The sequence below is a fragment of the Vicugna pacos genome, chromosome 10 (genome assembly GCF_048564905.1).
Source record: "Vicugna pacos chromosome 10, VicPac4, whole genome shotgun sequence".
In the NCBI taxonomy this organism is placed as follows: domain Eukaryota; kingdom Metazoa; phylum Chordata; class Mammalia; order Artiodactyla; family Camelidae; genus Vicugna; species Vicugna pacos.
Window position 1 is genome coordinate 15,933,211 of NC_132996.1, and position 17,270 is coordinate 15,950,480.

The following is a 17,270-nucleotide window of genomic DNA, read 5'->3' on the forward strand; positions in this document are numbered from 1 at the left end:
ATACTGATTCAGGATTGGCATTTATTGAGAACCTGTTACCAAGGCTGTTGCCCCAGAACCATGCCCCGGCCCCTCCCCCTGGTAAACTTGCAGAAAACTACAACTAACCATACTCTCTAGCTGTGTTCACAGCGCAGGAACAAGAGAATCTAAGTGTAGAGGAACTAGTGCATGCTGGTTCAGCTTCAAAGGTGGGACAGAGGTCTCCCTGCAGCTCCTTACCATCTCATTGCAATAGTAAGATCTCTGATCATCTGTGCCATGATGATTCTACCACCTTCCCATGCAGAAACTAAAGGACCAGGCAAGGGCAGAAAAGAGGTGGCACAGTAGTTCCAGGAATAACCCCACCCATTCCCAGAAAGCCATTGCATTTGCCTCCCCCTCATTAGCCTTGTTTTTAAAATCTCGCCTTAATTGTCTCCCTGTCGAGAAGTTGATTTGTGAACCAAGTTCCCGCTTCTCCATTCTCTGGCAACTGAATAATGCTTGCACTGCCTCAGTCTGAGCTTCCGTTTTGTTTTTTGGCTGCTAGAACGGGAACAGAAAAAGAACATTCCCAGTTAAGGCAAGGGGCTCCAACTGGGCTAGGGCCCAAGTTGGTGTCTATACGACATAATTTGGTAACAAACTTACTATGTGTCCTCTTCTAGTTTCTTGTCCAGTGGTAATTGAAGGTACATTGTTTTTTGTGTTTCTTTTTTGGTTTTTATTTTTTCCAATTTTTTTTTTTATTGAAGTGTAGTCAATTTACAGGGCTGTGTCAATTCCTAGGGTACAGCATAATGTTTCAGTCATACATATACATACATATATTCCTTTTCATATACTTTTTCATTATAGGTTACTATAAGATATTGAACTTAGTTCCCTGTGCAATACAGTATAAACTTGTTGTTTATCTATTTTATATAGAGTAGTGAGTATTCACAAATCTCAAACTCTCAATTTATCTGTTCCCACTCCATTTCCTCCCTGGTAACTGTAAGTTTGGAGTTCTGGAGGCTTGAAGTCCGAGATCAGGGTGCCAGCATGATCAGGTTCCAGTCAGAGCCCTTTTCCAGGTTGTGGACTGCAGACTTCTCATTCACACACAGAAAAAAGTAAGCTAGTCTCTGGGCTCAATGAGGGCATTAGTCCCATTCATGAGGGCTCCGCCTTCCTGACCTTCCAAAGGCCTTACCTCCAAATACCATCACTTTGGGTATTAAATTTCAACATATGAATTTTGAGGGAACATTAAAGTCAGTCCATAACAAATAGTCTTATACCAAAATAAGAGAGGAAACTCAGCAAATTTGAACATGCAGTGTCATTTAATCAAGTCTACAATGCAAAGCTTCTATTTCTAGACCATTTATTCATATAAGTTTTGGGAGGGGGGGTCTATTCATGGATGTTTATTTTCCCTTCACTGTCAGAACCTTTAGATTTTTTTCTTCTCCAGACTTCTAAATGATTTTACTGGACCCTCATTGCCTGGCTGACCAAGAGTTACCATGAGATATTTACTCTGGGGGAAAATAAATTAAAAATTAGTGCCGGCTGCTGTCTGCACATAGAAGGTTATGCAAATGTTCATCTGTTCCTTTGAAGCCTTGAACATCCTGTGGGAACAACAGCCTTTTTGCCAGAATTCGTATTCCTACTAATGTTTAAAATCAATGTGCAGTTACCTGTAGCTCAGAAGAAAGCTAGCCAACAGTTTTTACAATATTAGAATGATCAGAAGCTCTGCTTTGAAATGGTAAATCTCATGCTAGAAGTGTGGTTCTCTTGGGTTACTGCAAGTGTCAGATTCACTCCACTGAGCCTTTCTTCCCACTGCCCCAGCAAGCTGGTGGAATGGAAAGATCTCATCCAGGGAGATATACAGACTGAGAAAATAACTTCCCCAAACTCCCATGGTGCTCTTCCTCCCTCCCTTCCAAAATGAAATATAACTTTGGCTAAATGAAATGTCCTGGAAATGGATATTAATTTGATTGTTTGATGAATCAGTAAATAGGCAGTAATCTCCCCTACTTTTTTTAAGGCTCTGGCTGAAAAAAATTTTTTCCAAAAAAGAGAGTCCAGTTTCCTGGCTGTGTACAGGGTTTGAACCAGCCCTGATTGTTTTAGAAAAACTTACTGTGCCTCAGCATAGTCGTAATCTAAGGAATAAGAGCAATAGTTGAGGTTGAGAAAATGCTCAAAGGCTGTTCTTACGAGGGAAAGAAGCCTAGCTTCGTGGGTCTTAGCCTCCAAAGAAGGGCAAACAGGATGGAAACTTGTATGCTAGAAACCTTACTTGTGTTAATTGCATTCCATCTTTACAACCACTCAGACAGGCAGGTTCACCCCAAAATTCCATAAGATCTTTTAAATTCCTCTTACCAATGGTTCCTAATGATAAGCAGTAAATAAAATAGACAATCTCTGTCCTCTGTCCTTACAGGATGGCAAGTGGCCAAAGGACCTAAGAGTCTCTTTGAGTTAGAAGGGAGTGGAGAGAAAGCATCAGGGCACTGGTGTACATGGGCAATGAAAAAGAGAAAAGGGAAAAAGGATTTCCAAAAACATAAAAAACTTTTCTCATTATGTGCACTCCCATCTTTATCCCAGCATTATTCACAGTAGTCAGGATATGGAAGCAATCAATGGATGGATGGATGGATGAAGATGATGTGATATCTATATCTGTCTAGCTCTATAGCATCTATCTATAGATAGATCACATCTATCTAGATAGATATATAGATATCTATCTATGTAGATTTGTGACATATATGTGTCTCATAATCTAATCTGTCTAAATAGACATATCATGTTGTTTTTATCCATCCATCCACAGATGGCACTTCAGGTTGTTAGTCTATCTAGCTAGCTAGCTATATAGATACAGGTATAGGTGTAGGTATAGATATTATTCAGCCATAAGAAAGGAGAAAATTCTGCCATTTGTGACAACATGGATGAACCTTGAGGATATTATACTAAGTGAAATAAGCCAAATAGAGAAAGACAAATACTGCATATTATCACTTACGTGTAGATTCTTAAAAAAGCTGAACTTACAGAGATGGTGGTTACCGAAGCCTGAAGGGTGGAGGAAATGGGGACATGTTGATCAAAGGGTACAAACTTTCAGTTAGAAGATGGATAGGTTCTGAGACTCTGATGCACAGCACTGTAATTATAACAAACAATAATGAGTTATATATTTCGAAGTTATTAAGAGAGTAAATGTTCTCACCACAAAAAAAAAAGTAATTATGTGATGTCATGGAGGTGTTAGTGAACACGATGGTGGTAATCATTTTGCAGTGTATAAGTGTATCAGATCAACATGTTATATATCTTAAACTTACACAATGTTATCAATGTTATGTCAGTTATATCTCAATAAAGCTGGGGCAGGGCAGGGGCAGAGGACTTTCCTCATTTCCCAGTTTTGCCCAAGGCTGCATATAGCACCAAAGGAAAACCAGTTTTCAGTCCAAGAGACTTCGAAATACTTCCATGCTCTGACATTCCCAGCCAGGAATAAACTGGTTTTTAAGTTCCCTGGCTGTTCTGTACCTCCTGTATGTCACTTGTCATCATTCTACACTTGAGTCATCTTCTCACATCTCTGTGTTACTCCAAGACAGCACCTTAGTCTGAATTCACTCCTTACCCTTCTTTCTCCCTCCAGTCCCTGCCTTGTGGTCTGAGCAGTGGTCATAGTACAGTCTCATAAGTGTATATTGAGTGAACTACTGTAGGGCATAGCCTAAATCTACCCTTGCAAAATAAATGTTTGCAAAAATAAAAATAACAAATAAATTTTTAAGATAATCTTGTCTTTTTGCCATTTACCCTTTCTTATAAAAATGTCATGGGGAAAAATGATGTCATTCTCTTTCATTGAAACCCCAGTTGGGTAGAGTCTGGTTAATTGAGGCTTTATAGCAGGGGCTCTTTAGGCAAAGACCCTGTCCCGCAGGCTTCTTGACATCTCCATCACTGACACAGAGCCAAGTGCTGGGGGAACATATGCTGCTTTTGAGAATGAGAGTAGGTCTACTCTGGGGAATGCTTCTAAATGCCCACTAGTGATCCTATTTCCTCCTGAAAGTACAGTAATGTTAACAGCACTGCATATTTTTACAGCCTTTTACACTTGAGAAAGCACTTTGACGTCATGGTCCCATCTTTATCATAGGCTGTTTGTTCCTTGGATAGGAGAGACTCCATTTGGAATCGAGGCTCCTGAGTGCAAGCAGGGATATACAACAGCTTCTAGAAGGAGAGTGAGGAGTGTGTGGTATGAGCACAGCCTAACACAGCTTCTCATGAAATAGCAAGAGGAACACATTTGTGTCCGTAACACCAGCAAGCTTGAGGGCAGATGCCATCAGGTATCCTTATGAATAATGGCTGCTGTTTACCCAGGACCTGCTAGGCACTGTGCCCTAAGAAAGGCAAGAATACCCCACATGATTGATATGGATTTTCTGGGAGAGGTGTGTTGGAGAATAAAAGGCTTTTTATCAAACTAAACCTTAGACCACGACCCATAATATGTAAAACAAAACAAACAAAAAGGAACTTCCCTTTAATCCATTTTGAGTTTATTTTTGTTCACAGTATTAAAGAATGTTCTAATTTCAGCCTTTTACAGGTAGTTGTCCAGTTTTCCCAGCACCACTTATTGAAAAGACTGTCTTTTCTCCATTGTATATTCTTGCCTCCTTTGTCATAGATGAATTGACCATAAGTGCGTGGATTTATTTCTGGACCTTCTATCCTGTTCCAACTATGTATCTGGTTTTGTGACAGTACCATACTGCTTTGATTACTGTAGTTTTGCAGTATAGTCTAAAGTCAGGGAGCTTGATTCCCCAGCTCTGTTCTTCTTTTTTGAGATTATTTTAGCTGTTCAGGGTCTTTTGTGTTTCCATACAAATTCTAACATTTTTTGTTTCAACTCTGTGAAAAATATCCTTGGTAACTTGATAGGGATTGCATTGAATCTGTATATTGCCTACACTGTTGGTGGGAATGTAAATTAGTGCAGCCACTATGGAGGACAGTATGGAGGTTCCTTAAAAAACTAAAGTAGACTTACTGTATGATCCAGCAATCCCACTCCTGGGCATCTATCTGGAGAAAAATATAATTCTAAAAGACAAATGCACCCCAGTGTTCACAGAAGCACTATTTACAATAGCCAAGACATGGAAACAATCCAAATGTCCATGGACAGATGACTGGATAAAGAAATGTGGTATATATATATATATATATATATACACACACACACACATACATATATACACAGTGGAATAGTACTCAGTCATAAAAAAGAAAAATTAATGCTATTTGCTTTTTTTTTTTTTTTTGCAACATGGATGGCCCTGGATATTGTTATTCTAAGTGAAGTAAGCCAGAAAGAGAAAGAAAAATGCCATGTGATCTCACTTATATGTGGAAGCTAAAAAAAAAAAAAAGGACACAAATGAACTTGTTTACAAAACAGAAGCAGACTCACAGACAGAGAGAACAAACTTATGGTTACCAGAGGGTAAAGGGAGTAGGAAGGGATAAATGGGGAATTTGAAATTGCATGTCTTGGGATGGAAATTTATCTATCTTGATTGTGGTGGTGGTTTCATGGGTGTATACATCTATCAGAATTTATCAAATTGTACATCTGAAATATGTATAGTTTACTGTACAGGAACCATACCACAATAAAGATGTTTAAAAAAAAAGCCAAAAAGGAACTTCCCTGTTAAGTGATAGGTGATGGTGAGGGGGCCTTCTCAGCTCCTCTCTCTCCTCCCTTCACTTGTCACTTCTGCAGCCATGGAGACAACTATGGGGAATGCTCAGGGCTACACAGAGCACAGTTGGAAAAACGGTGTGTTGAGAAGGCCTTGGCTGGGAGAAGAACCACGAGAGAAGAAAGTGAAAGGAGGGCAGGAAGGTAGTGGAGGAGTTGTTTTCCTGTGGATCCTCAGAGAGAGCTTCACCTGGCCTGTTCCCCTGTGCCAGGATAAAGCCTCTCCCCTTGTCTGAGAATCCCCTTGACTCTGGGAAACATCATCATGACACACATAAATCTCCTGGTCCTTGCCCAGCATCCTTCCCAGGCTAGACACTTGTGGCTGGGAGAGGTGATTGCCCTGGGCAATTCACCCATGTTTCTCCACTTACATCCCACTGTGGAAGCAGAAAGGAAGTCATAATTCTGCCTGCAGCCCGTCCCCCAGCATCTATGAGTCCTTGTAAAACGCATCCCTGCCATTGAGAGCTCCGCCTGCAGACTGCTGAGAACCTTGAGAAGTCCTACCTCCTTGCAGCATCTCTCTCCCTCTTGCCCAGCCCTGACAGATACTGATTTAGCAGAGACATGGATGGCTCGGGGAACTCACCTTGGCCCTGACTCCTGCAGCAACCTCTCAGCGGTGTTTGGCAAAGTCTCAGGAGCTTGTCATCTATTATACTCACCTTTCATATTCTGGACAGCCCCCCTGGATGTTTTTCTATCTTGTCACTGCTAATAGAGCCCTTACCTGTTAGAGGGCCCTGCCAGCTTCTGCCCTCCCTCCAACACAACCCCTTAAAATAGCAACAGCAATGAAAATGAATGCATAAATCAAGGCCTCGTATTTGAATATCAGAGTATCACATAAAAGCACAATGACTTTGGAATTGGACACAGATAAAAATACAACCTCTGCATTTTTCTTAGCTTCAAATTTGGGTGAGCCATAGTTGCAACCTCTCAAAATTGTGATTACTAATGAGATGATATGTACAGTGTGTGGTGCAGTGCCTGGCGTATAGTAAGTGCTCAATAGGTTTTAATAAGTAAATAGCTTAACAAGTAAATGAATACAGAGATAAACAGATGAATGAACAGCAGAGCATAAGACTTCAGGTTAGTTACCATTCTCTCTCCTTCCCTGCAAAGATAGTAATTAGTAACATTTATATCTCAACCAACTTGCCTGTGGTTACTTGGTAATGCAGATCTCACAGGAACTCCAGACATGTGCTTTTAACCCCTCACCCAGAGGGCAGTAGATGTAAGTGGGCAAGTGCATGGATAGTGGAGCCAGATCCCACTGGACCCAAACCCAATAGTGCCACTTAATAGCTGTGTTACCATGTGCAAGTCACTCAACCTTGCTGTGCCTCAGTTTCCTCATCTGTAAAACAGAGATAATAACAGTGCCTGACTCGTGGAGACTAAGGGAAGACTAAGATAATGCAGAAAAGAGCTTTACCCACTGCCTGGAGCATGATGAGGTTCTCCTTAAATCTGTTGGTGACAGAAATCTGCCGCTGCTATCACCACAGTCGGCTCCAAACAGACAGATTTGTACTTGCCTCACTTCAGGATCACTATCCCCAAACACTACTCCTTCCCACCCTACTCTTTGATTGGGCTCTTTGAATGGTAAATGCCCTATTAATGCCCTGGGCTCTCCCTGCCCTTTTGGGCAGCACCCAGGGACTGCTAGATCCCCCCCAAGTACCACTCCAGGAGAGTCAGTTCCTCCTGCACCTGGCCCCTAACCCATTCAGTCTTCCTTCTCCACCCCACAGCCTGGACCACTGAAGTCTAGGATGCCTGGAGCTTGAACCTCCCCTCGTTATTTTGCACATAGTATGTGTATATTAGTTTGTTTGCTGATTGCTATCTTTACAATCTTTACATTTTCCCTAGAAAGTAAACTCCATAAGGGTCAGACTTTGCCTAATTTGTTTTTGTTGTACCCTGGCACCTTGAGCACTGTGCATGTAACAGCTGCACAATGGGTTTCTACTAAATGAGTACGTGTTCACCTATATGTTTTGACCAATGAACAAAATCTAGGGAATGGATCCCCCAAGCCTATAGAGCAAAAGACATTCATGAGTCGCCTCTTTCCTTCCTCACCGTCAAATAGATGGCAGAGAGAAGAGATTCACCTGGTCCAGTACTCTCTCTTCATAGAAAGGGCATTGAGCCCTGAGGAGGGGGAAATAAACACACATCCAAGAAGACTGAATTTCTCTAGAGTTATATTTGCCTGTACTCAGTGACATGTACCATCTGCTTGCCTCTCTCTTTCCTTGTCTGATTTTTCCTCATTCCCTTGATTCTTCCTTTCCATCCACATTTCTCAGAACTTCAGAAGTCGTTCTCTCAATAGATCTGCTTACCCGTGAGTGTATGTCATGTTTCATCCCTTTGGCAAGGAAGAAGCTTTCTTTAACAGGTTTGATGTTGTCTGCCTAACCAGTGAGATGTTTTAGCTGACAATAGCTAGATTCAGTTTTTTACTCTGGTGTAAATTACATGCAATGAAATACGTGGATCTTAAGTGTACATGTTGGAAAGGTTTTGATAGCAATATACGCTTGTACAACTTACACACCTATTGAGACAGAACATTTTCATTACCTCAGAATGATCCCTTTTGTCACTTCCAAGTAAATCACTGTATCTCTTCAGAAGCAACCACTGCTCCAGTTTCTATCAGCATAACTCAGTTTTGCCTACTCAAGAATTTTACATGTGTGGAATTATATGTACTCTTTTTTTGTCTGTCTCTTCTTTATCAGAATATTTTTGAGACTTATCCATGTTGTTAGATTTATCAGAAATTGTTCCATTTATTACTGAGTAGTATTTCATCGTATGATTATACCACAATTTGTTTATCCAGTCACCTATTAATGGACATCTTGGCTCTTTCTAGGTTTCAGCTGTTATGAAAAAAGCTATTTCTAACATGTGTATACAGGTATTTTTGTGTGTGCACGAGGCTTTTTCGTTTTTTGACGTATCACATGTTTTTATTTCTGTTGGATAAATACCTGGAAGGGGAGTTGTGGAGTGAGGAGTATGTCTAGGTTTACCTACAAAACTTCCAAACTGTTTTCCAAAGTAGCTGAATTATTTTACAGTGCAACCAGCAGTGCATGAAGGTGGTTGCTCAGTGTCCCTATTAACATCTCGTGTTATCAGTACTTTTAATTTTAGTTGTTTCAGTAGGGGTCCACTAGTTTCTCATTGTAGCTTTACTTTGCATTTCTCCAATGACAGTTGATGTTAAGCACCTTATTATGTGTTTATTGGCCATTTTAAAATATTTGTATATTAAGTATCTGCTTGAGTCTTTCATGCAATTATTTTACTTTAAAAGTAATTGTTTATCAGCATTACAGGAATTATTTGTAAATTTTGAAGATAAGTCCTTTTTTTTTAGTAATATGAATGGTGAATATATTCTACCTATCCATGAATTTGTCTTTTCATTTAACTAATGATATCTAAGAGTAGAACAAAAACTTCTTACTTTTCATATTTTTTGAGTACTAGACAGGAAATTCTTGCCTATTCTGAGGTAATAGTGATGTTCTTCTGTTTTCTTTGAGTAGTTTCACCGTTTACATTGAAGATCTGTAATCCATTGTGAACAAGTTATTGTTTTGTACAAAGTAAAAGCCGAGGGTCATTTTTTCCATGTAAACAACCAGTTGTTCCAGTACCATTTTTCAAAAAGACTCCCTATGCCCTGATTAAATTACCTTGGCAACCTTGTCAAAAATCAATCAAACATATAAGATTGAGTCTTATATTTTTGAATTCCGATTACTATAAATTTTATAGTAAGTCTTTAAATCAGTGAATTTAAGTCCAAGTTTGTTCTTCTTTTTCAAAGTAGTTTCCTTTATTTTGAATTATTTGCATTTTTATATAAATTTTGGAATCAGGTTGGCAATTTCTATCCAGAAAACATGGACGTTTTTTGTGATTGCAGTGGATCTGTAGATTAGTTCAGGAAGAATTGTCATTTTAACAATACTGAGTCTTCCTGTTCTAGTACAAGGTCCATTTCTCCACTTAGAAAGGCACTTTTTTTTTCCAGCAGCATTTAATAGTTTTAATTGTAACCTACATATCTTCCATTAAATATTTCATATTTTTGGTGCTATAGAAGGTTGTATTGTTTTAATTTAATGTCATTCCAGTTGTTGCTACTTTGTAGAAGAAGATTGATTTTTTTGAGTTTGTATATTGTCTTTGATAAATTCACCTGTTAGTTCTAGAACTTATTTTTTAATTCCTTAGAATTTCAAAATAAACAGCATGTTGTCTGAATTTTTATTTTCCTTTCTACTCTTTATGTCAGCTTATTTTCTGTGAATTATTTTACTGACTAGTACATTCAGTAAAATGAAGAGTTGTAATAAGAGTGAACATCCTTACATTTTAACAATCTTACACATTTCACCATTGACTATCATGTTAGCTGTAGGTTTTACATGTCTGAGTTTTCTCTGGTTAAGGAAGCTTCCTTCATTCCTGGTTTGTTGAATTTTTGCCATAACTAGGTATTGAATATTTTTAATAATTTTTTTATCTACTTAGATGATCATAAGTATTTTCTTTTATTCTTAATATATTGAATGACAGTGATGTACTTATGAATGCCAACCCAACATGAATTCCCAGAATAAATTGCATTTGTTCCTGATATATTATCCATTTGCTATATTGCTGGATTTTATTTAGTAATGTATTTTTGAGGATTTTTGCATCATTGTTCGTGAAGTATATTGATCTGTACTTTTCTGTTATTTTAATCTTTGTCAGTTTTGGTAGCAGGTTAGTGTAGGCCTCTTATAGTTCCTAAAAGAGTTTGTAGAAGATTGGTATTATTTTTTCCTTATATGTTTGATAGAATTCACCCATTTGATCCTAGATTTTTCTTGGTAGAAAGTTTGTTAACTATGAAATCAATTTATTTAAAGAATAATGGGCAAATTTATTTTATTACCCAGTTGACACAATTTTATTTTTGTGTCACCTGGGTAATTTGTGTCTCTCAAGGGATTTATCAATTTCATCTACTTTATCCAGTTTCTGGGCATACAATTGTTCATTCTATTTATGCTAGTCTCTTACTGTGCATTCATTCATTGTCTATGTAGTATTTCTAGTGATGCCTGTACCTTCATTTCTGATGCTGGTAATTTGTGTTTTCTTTCATATTTTTCATGATTCATCTGGCTTGAAGTTTATCAATTTTACTGATTTTTTTAATGGACCAACTTTCTCTTCTGTTGATATTTTCCACCATTTGTTCACTTTCTTCTTCGTTAATCTCCACTCTAATCTTTATCATTTCCATGGATTTGCTGTTAGACAGCCTTTGGTTTTAATTTTAGTTCTGCCACTGATTAGTTTGAGCAGGTTTAAGAAGTCTACTTACCGTCTCTGAAACTTAGTTTCTTCATCTATAGCATAGAGACAATTGCCACTTTATGTAGCTTTTTTGAGGCTAAAATGTGTTCTAAATGTAAATTACCTAGTACAATGCTTGGAACACAGTAAGGACTCTATGGTTGTCAGTTCTTTATCTTCTCCATTTTAGTGAAGAAAAAGGGATGTGTAGGGAAAGGTTCATGTGTCTGTCTAATCAAGTCAGGAGATTGATTCTCTGGAAAAGTCACTGTCTCCCTCTGCATCTCAGGGGTTTTTATTCTTTCGCAAGAGGGATTGATCGGGGGATCACTCAGTTTTCTCCAGGTGGAACAAGTATTCCATGGGTCTGCCTATAGCCTCACAATTCAGCCCTCCCAGCTAATACTATCCCTGTGACAACCAACAAAAAGGCAATAGAAAGAAGTTAGGAAAACGAGATCAAAGAAATACCAGCTTCAAAGTACGAAGAGAAGAAGGAGGGGAAAAGACAGGGGGTGGAAAAGAAATGGAAGCTAATGGAAGAGAGTAAATAAGGCTGAGAGCTGTGATGCTGTTGATGCTGCCAGCCAAGAACTCTGCTCATCAGAATTCATACAGATGATACAGGGAGGAGAGAAACCTTTAGGGGCTAGGGCTGCTTTGAGTGGGGCTCAGATCTTCCAAGGCAGAAGCTGCCTAAAGCAGCATAGCTTAATTTCTGAACTTCCAAATCACCAACTGAGCTTAACTTAGAAATGGTAATTCATGAGGTTCTTTAAATGTTAACTTTCTTTTAGGAAAAAGAAAATCCTATTTTTTCCCTGGTTTTCTTCCTAAAATACTTAATTCTTATGTTCATTTGGAAGGAGTCAGTTGAGAGAAGAGTGAGTTGTTGAGGTTGTGGAGGAGAAAACTGACCATTGATAAGAACAGGAGTAGCCAAGCTTTTTGTGTACCTAGAATGGGTCAGGCACTACTAGTAGCTCTTGCTTATTCAGTTCTCTTTCACAGGCCAGAGTCACAACCAGGTGGAGTTACACACAGGGGAAATGTTACTGAGCTCATTTGGGGAAGTAAGTGAAATCTGAAGTGTGTGTATGTCTTTAATATAGAGCTAGGAGGCAAGAGGCATGTTAGGGAGCCTTGCTGTGCAGAATTTGGTTCAAGGATCAAAGAAATCAGGATCACCAGGAAGCTTATTAGATATTCAGAATCTCAAGTGATTTCCCAATCCAACTGAATTGGAATCATAGGTCATTTGTGTGCACCCTAAAATTTGAGAATCCTTGAATTAGAAAATGGGAAGATACTGCTAATTATCCCTGCTGCAATTATACCAGGCCATTTACCTTCAGCACTCTGTTTTTATTCCTTAACAGTGATGGAAAGGATTACTAAATTGGTCATTTTCCATGCTGGGTGGCTGCGGTGTAAGAGAGGAAAGACTTGGACTGGAAGCTTTGCTTGATCACCAGTATTGTGACGTGGGGAAAGTTACTTACGTTTTCTAAGTTTCCATTTCTCCTTCTGTAAAATGATGCCAATATACAATTAATATTGTCCTAGTGTCGAGAGATATTAAGTAAAGGGTATGAATCATGCTACACTACTACACAGAGAACTACAGTGACCTGTCAAAGTCCACAAATTAACATTCAATGTGTCCTTAAATGACATCCAGAGCTCTTCACTCTAGCCCTATTCTACTTTCCTGTCCTCACTGTCCATTATATTTTTCCACGAACCCTGTAATTCTGCCTTTTCCTCAAATATAACATTTGCTTTCATTTTTCCATCCCTATGTTCATGCTGTTCCTTCTGCCAGGTATGGTCCCCTCTCTCTAACTACCAAAATCCCACTCATCCAGAAAGACTCAGTGAGTTCAAATACATCTGCTTAATACTAGTAGCACTAACTGGACATTGTTCAATATGCCTCTTTTCAGACATAGTGATTTGACCCTTTCTACAGCAGCACTATTTCATTCTTTTATTTTTTAGTTGAAACCTGGTTGTGTATATATCTGAAATCACTTTAGGAATGCAGAATACTCAAGGAAGGAGGTTACTTGTTAATCATCATTATAGTTTCTTCAACCACTAGAATAGTACTTTCATGTGGAAGTTTTGAGGAAAATTAGAAAGGAAAAAAAAAGGAAGAGAAAACTCCTCCAGATATTGGCAAATCTGGAGATAATTTTGCTCTGAAAATTATCTGACAATATTTCTATGTGGTAGAAATAAAATTTCTAATGAAATATGTGCCTATCTAATAATAAAAAAGAGGGAAATAGAGATGGTATGTATTATTCTAAAGAGAGAAATTCTGTTAATTTATGGTTCTATCGATTGATGTCGAATGTGTACCATGTGCTCCCTGACCTCCAAGTTGCACCTTCATGCTCTCCTTTAGTTTGAGATATTGGAGAGGCAAGATCTCAGTAGCTCCCCTCTAGACTGAAATTATCTTATTTGTTGCTCATTTGAGGTTAGCTTGTTAAATCATGGGCATCCTTACAAAGAGCATGAGGGCGAGTTCTTACTGAAAAAAATCAGTGAGAGAGATTTTTGCAAAGACACAGAGCAGGAAATCAGTGATCCAGATTCAAGTTCTAAGTCTGGAACTGTGTGACTCTAGGCAAGTCACCTAACCTCTCTGAGCCTTACTTTTGTAACTTTCAGAATGATTACTGTGATCAAAGAGACAACTAATGCTTGTCTTTTTGTAATTTATAAACTGTGAACAGTTATACATATGAGGGTATCATTGGTAAATTCAGCTAACAAGACAAGTTCAGACAGGCCAATAGCTTGTAAACTACTTGGCATAAGAAACCAATGACTGTAATTTAGACCCCGCCTTCCTTCTGTGTATTGAGAGGACAAGGAAGATTAACAACAAAGTGTCAGGTTGCTTGTTATTAGTCCTACCCTGGTCCCAGATAAAGTCCCCATCTTATCCTCACAGGGTCAGCAGACCTACAGACTCCTTCCTCCACAGCCCACACCTAGTTACTGTCGGGGGTTCCCTGTCAGAGTCCAAAACACCTTCTAAAAATGGCATAAGGATAGGAAAACAGAAAAAGGTGGTTTTGATTTTGCTTTAAAAATCAAAACTGCCACCCCCCCCAAAATACTTTGAATGAAAAGATATCCCAATGAGGAAGGAGGAAGGATGATTTTATTCACCTACATCACTTTACTTCTAAACACACATCTTCTAGCACAAAGGCGCAGTGGTATACACTATGGGTTTTAGAGTCCGACTGACTTGACTTTGAATCTAGGTTCTATTTGATATAGCTATGAAGGGTCTGAGATTTGGACTCTGCTTGCAAGCTATTAAGTGAGCTTGCCACAATTTCATGGATGCTCTACAATTTACCAAGTGCGTGACCTTATCCACTTAACTTACAAAGCCTCATTTTCCTCATCTAAAAACTGTCTAGTTTGTCAAGTTGTTGTAGCATTTAAATGGGGAAATTATGTGATCAGTAATGTTTGGCACATAGTGGTGGTGCTTAGTAAATAGTGGTAGACTATCATTAAATACTGGTAATTGCCCAAGTCAACCAATTCAAGGTAACACTGAAAGCTGCTTTCAGAGCACTTTCATATCTGCCTCTACCCCTTCAGAATCCTTGATCCACCCATTAGAAAAGAATTGACTGACGTTCAATCATGTGCCAGGAGCTGCAGACCTGCAAATTCCCTCCTGCTGCTTAGAACTCTGCACTTGGTTCATTAATAGTGACACACAATGTCCTATTGAAAGTTACATATTAAAATTATGTAACATGGCCTCTTAAGATCTAGGAATCACAGACTTTGCATGGAAATGATTGGTAAGTGAGAATCCCAGTTCCTTTAGAATATACTTTTCTTTCACAAATCTGAGTTTCATTACCTCAGCAAATCTGAGATATGACTCTGAAACTCGAGGAACATCTTTTCCCTTCCCTGACCATCACCCTGTAATTGAGAACTCCTGCCATCACTTTTTGTTCTCTTATCCACACATCCACTATATCCATCTTATGCTCTACTCTCTTTCTTGTTTCTTTTTAAAAATTTAATCAGTCTTTCGTCTATTTGTTAAATGGATATTTCTGTACCTACCGTGTATGAATCATGTAGCTGAATGTACCCTAAACACAGTAGGTAACTGTTGGAGGTACCAAAAATTTTGAGGTTATAGTGTGACCCAGTTTCATAAAGAACATCAATCTAGTTGGGATTTCAGAGACATTCATACATAAAAATTTTAAAAGAAACAAGCAAAGTTATGTAATCATGCAAGGTTCACACAACACACACATACGTATGGAGTCAAATTCCCATTTTTCTTTAGCAAATTCATCACTGCTTCAAACTCAAGTTACTAGTATTAGCACATATACTGAGTATTAGAACATCGAGACACCACCATGTAGTTTTTTATTTGGGCTGGATAACTGATACACTACTACTGTTAAACGTGCTGAAGTCTCCACTTAGAGTTGCAAGAGGGCGAGGGGCAGGTCGTGAGCAGGGCCTGACTGTGTCATTGTCAGCTGTCGGGCAGGACAATGTTGGGCAGCAGTGTTGGAGAGCATCAAACACCTCTGTTATCCCTCCTTATGAGACTGGGTTGGATATGTCAAAGGAAGTTTTGTCTTCTAAAACTCTTGAAGAAGTAGGCTGTGTTTATAGCATTAATTTGGTAACCTGCCCTTGGCCAGAGGATGCTTAGTAAGCATTTGTCAAATGAATAAATGAATGTACAGCCTCCATTAAAAGTCAGATTTTGCTGCCTCCCTTCATCTTGGACACTGCAGGATCCTGGGCAAATAGCCCTCCAGGAAGACTCAGATTCTTCTGTTTCCAAATAAGTCTTTGTGTTATAAACCACACAGTCATGTATAAGCCATGCAGTGCAAACAGCCTAATTCCAGTCTTGAAAGACTCAGGGAAACATTATGTCTACCCAGGAGACTCACAATCTGAAATGAGACTCACAGGCATTGTTAACCATAAAATGCAAGAAAAGGAGATTTTCCTCAGGCAGCAGGCTCCACGGTGCCTTTTCTCCACAGACGTTCCTTCTTTTGTTTTCAGAACTTAGACTGTCTATCCCAGCAGAGCAGGATGTCTGGGAAGCCCTCACTAAGGATGCAAGCTCTAAATTTCAAAGACAGCTTTGGGGGAAAGAACAAGAGACTCTATTTCAGACTGAGGGTGCAGCCTGGAGATTTTCCTCATTGTATCTCATTTTAAGTAATATAATCTGCCGTCATCCTGAGAACACATCAGTATATATCAATAGGATTGTATCCTTTAAGTCCTAGGACAGTTTGTTCATTTTTATACTTACTTAATAAACATTTATAGATCTTTACCAGGTGCCTACCTATGTATTGTGCATATACTGTCTCATTTAATATTCCAAACACCCCTGAGAGGTTGGTAGCATTACTGTTACTATAGATATATTATAGTTCATTGTAGTTCAGATCAGGAAAATGGGCTGAGAGACTAATTAAGGTCAAAACTCATAAATTGCAATGCTAGACGTTGGACCTGGAAATAGCTGATGTTAAAGCTCATGTTACCTTGTTTCAAAACAGTAGTGACTATTCCACTGCCTCGATGCCACCCTTCTGTACATTTATCCTATAAACAAAGAAAATTGGAAGGTTATCCATCATATACATTCAGTTCACCAATGGGATGATCTTTAAAGGAAATATGAAAGATGCACAGAGGTAAAAGAAAATCCAGAAGTACAGATCATCACAGAAACAAATAATATTGTTTAAAAATTTTTTATTGCTAACCAGTAATTATAGCTTTAGTATCTTTCAAGACGTCTTCCACAATCTTATTAACTAATAATGTTGAGAAGTCATGCATTTTGTCTCTGATTTCAGTGGGAATTTCTCTAGAGTTCATCCTGCCTTGGCTGTATCATTTCTTTGTAACACCAGTAGGCTGACAATTCACAAATCTCTATATCCAGCCCAGACCTCTCCTCTGAACTCCAGACTTGTATAACCAGCTGACCACACAACATCTCCAC

The 17,270-nt window shown here is 38.7% G+C and overlaps 1 long non-coding RNA gene across 1 annotated transcript; it reads right to left on the bottom strand.

Annotated features, from left to right (window-relative positions):
* Positions 1 to 443: 443 nt before the first annotated feature.
* Positions 444 to 16,865, bottom strand: LOC140698945 (uncharacterized). The gene is made up of 4 exons (XR_012076956.1): positions 16,804 to 16,865; positions 3,058 to 3,169; positions 637 to 770; positions 444 to 531 (listed from the first exon to the last, which is right to left on the bottom strand). It is a non-coding gene; the product is annotated as an uncharacterized lncRNA (long non-coding RNA).
* Between the last annotated feature and the right edge of the window lie 405 nt (positions 16,866 to 17,270).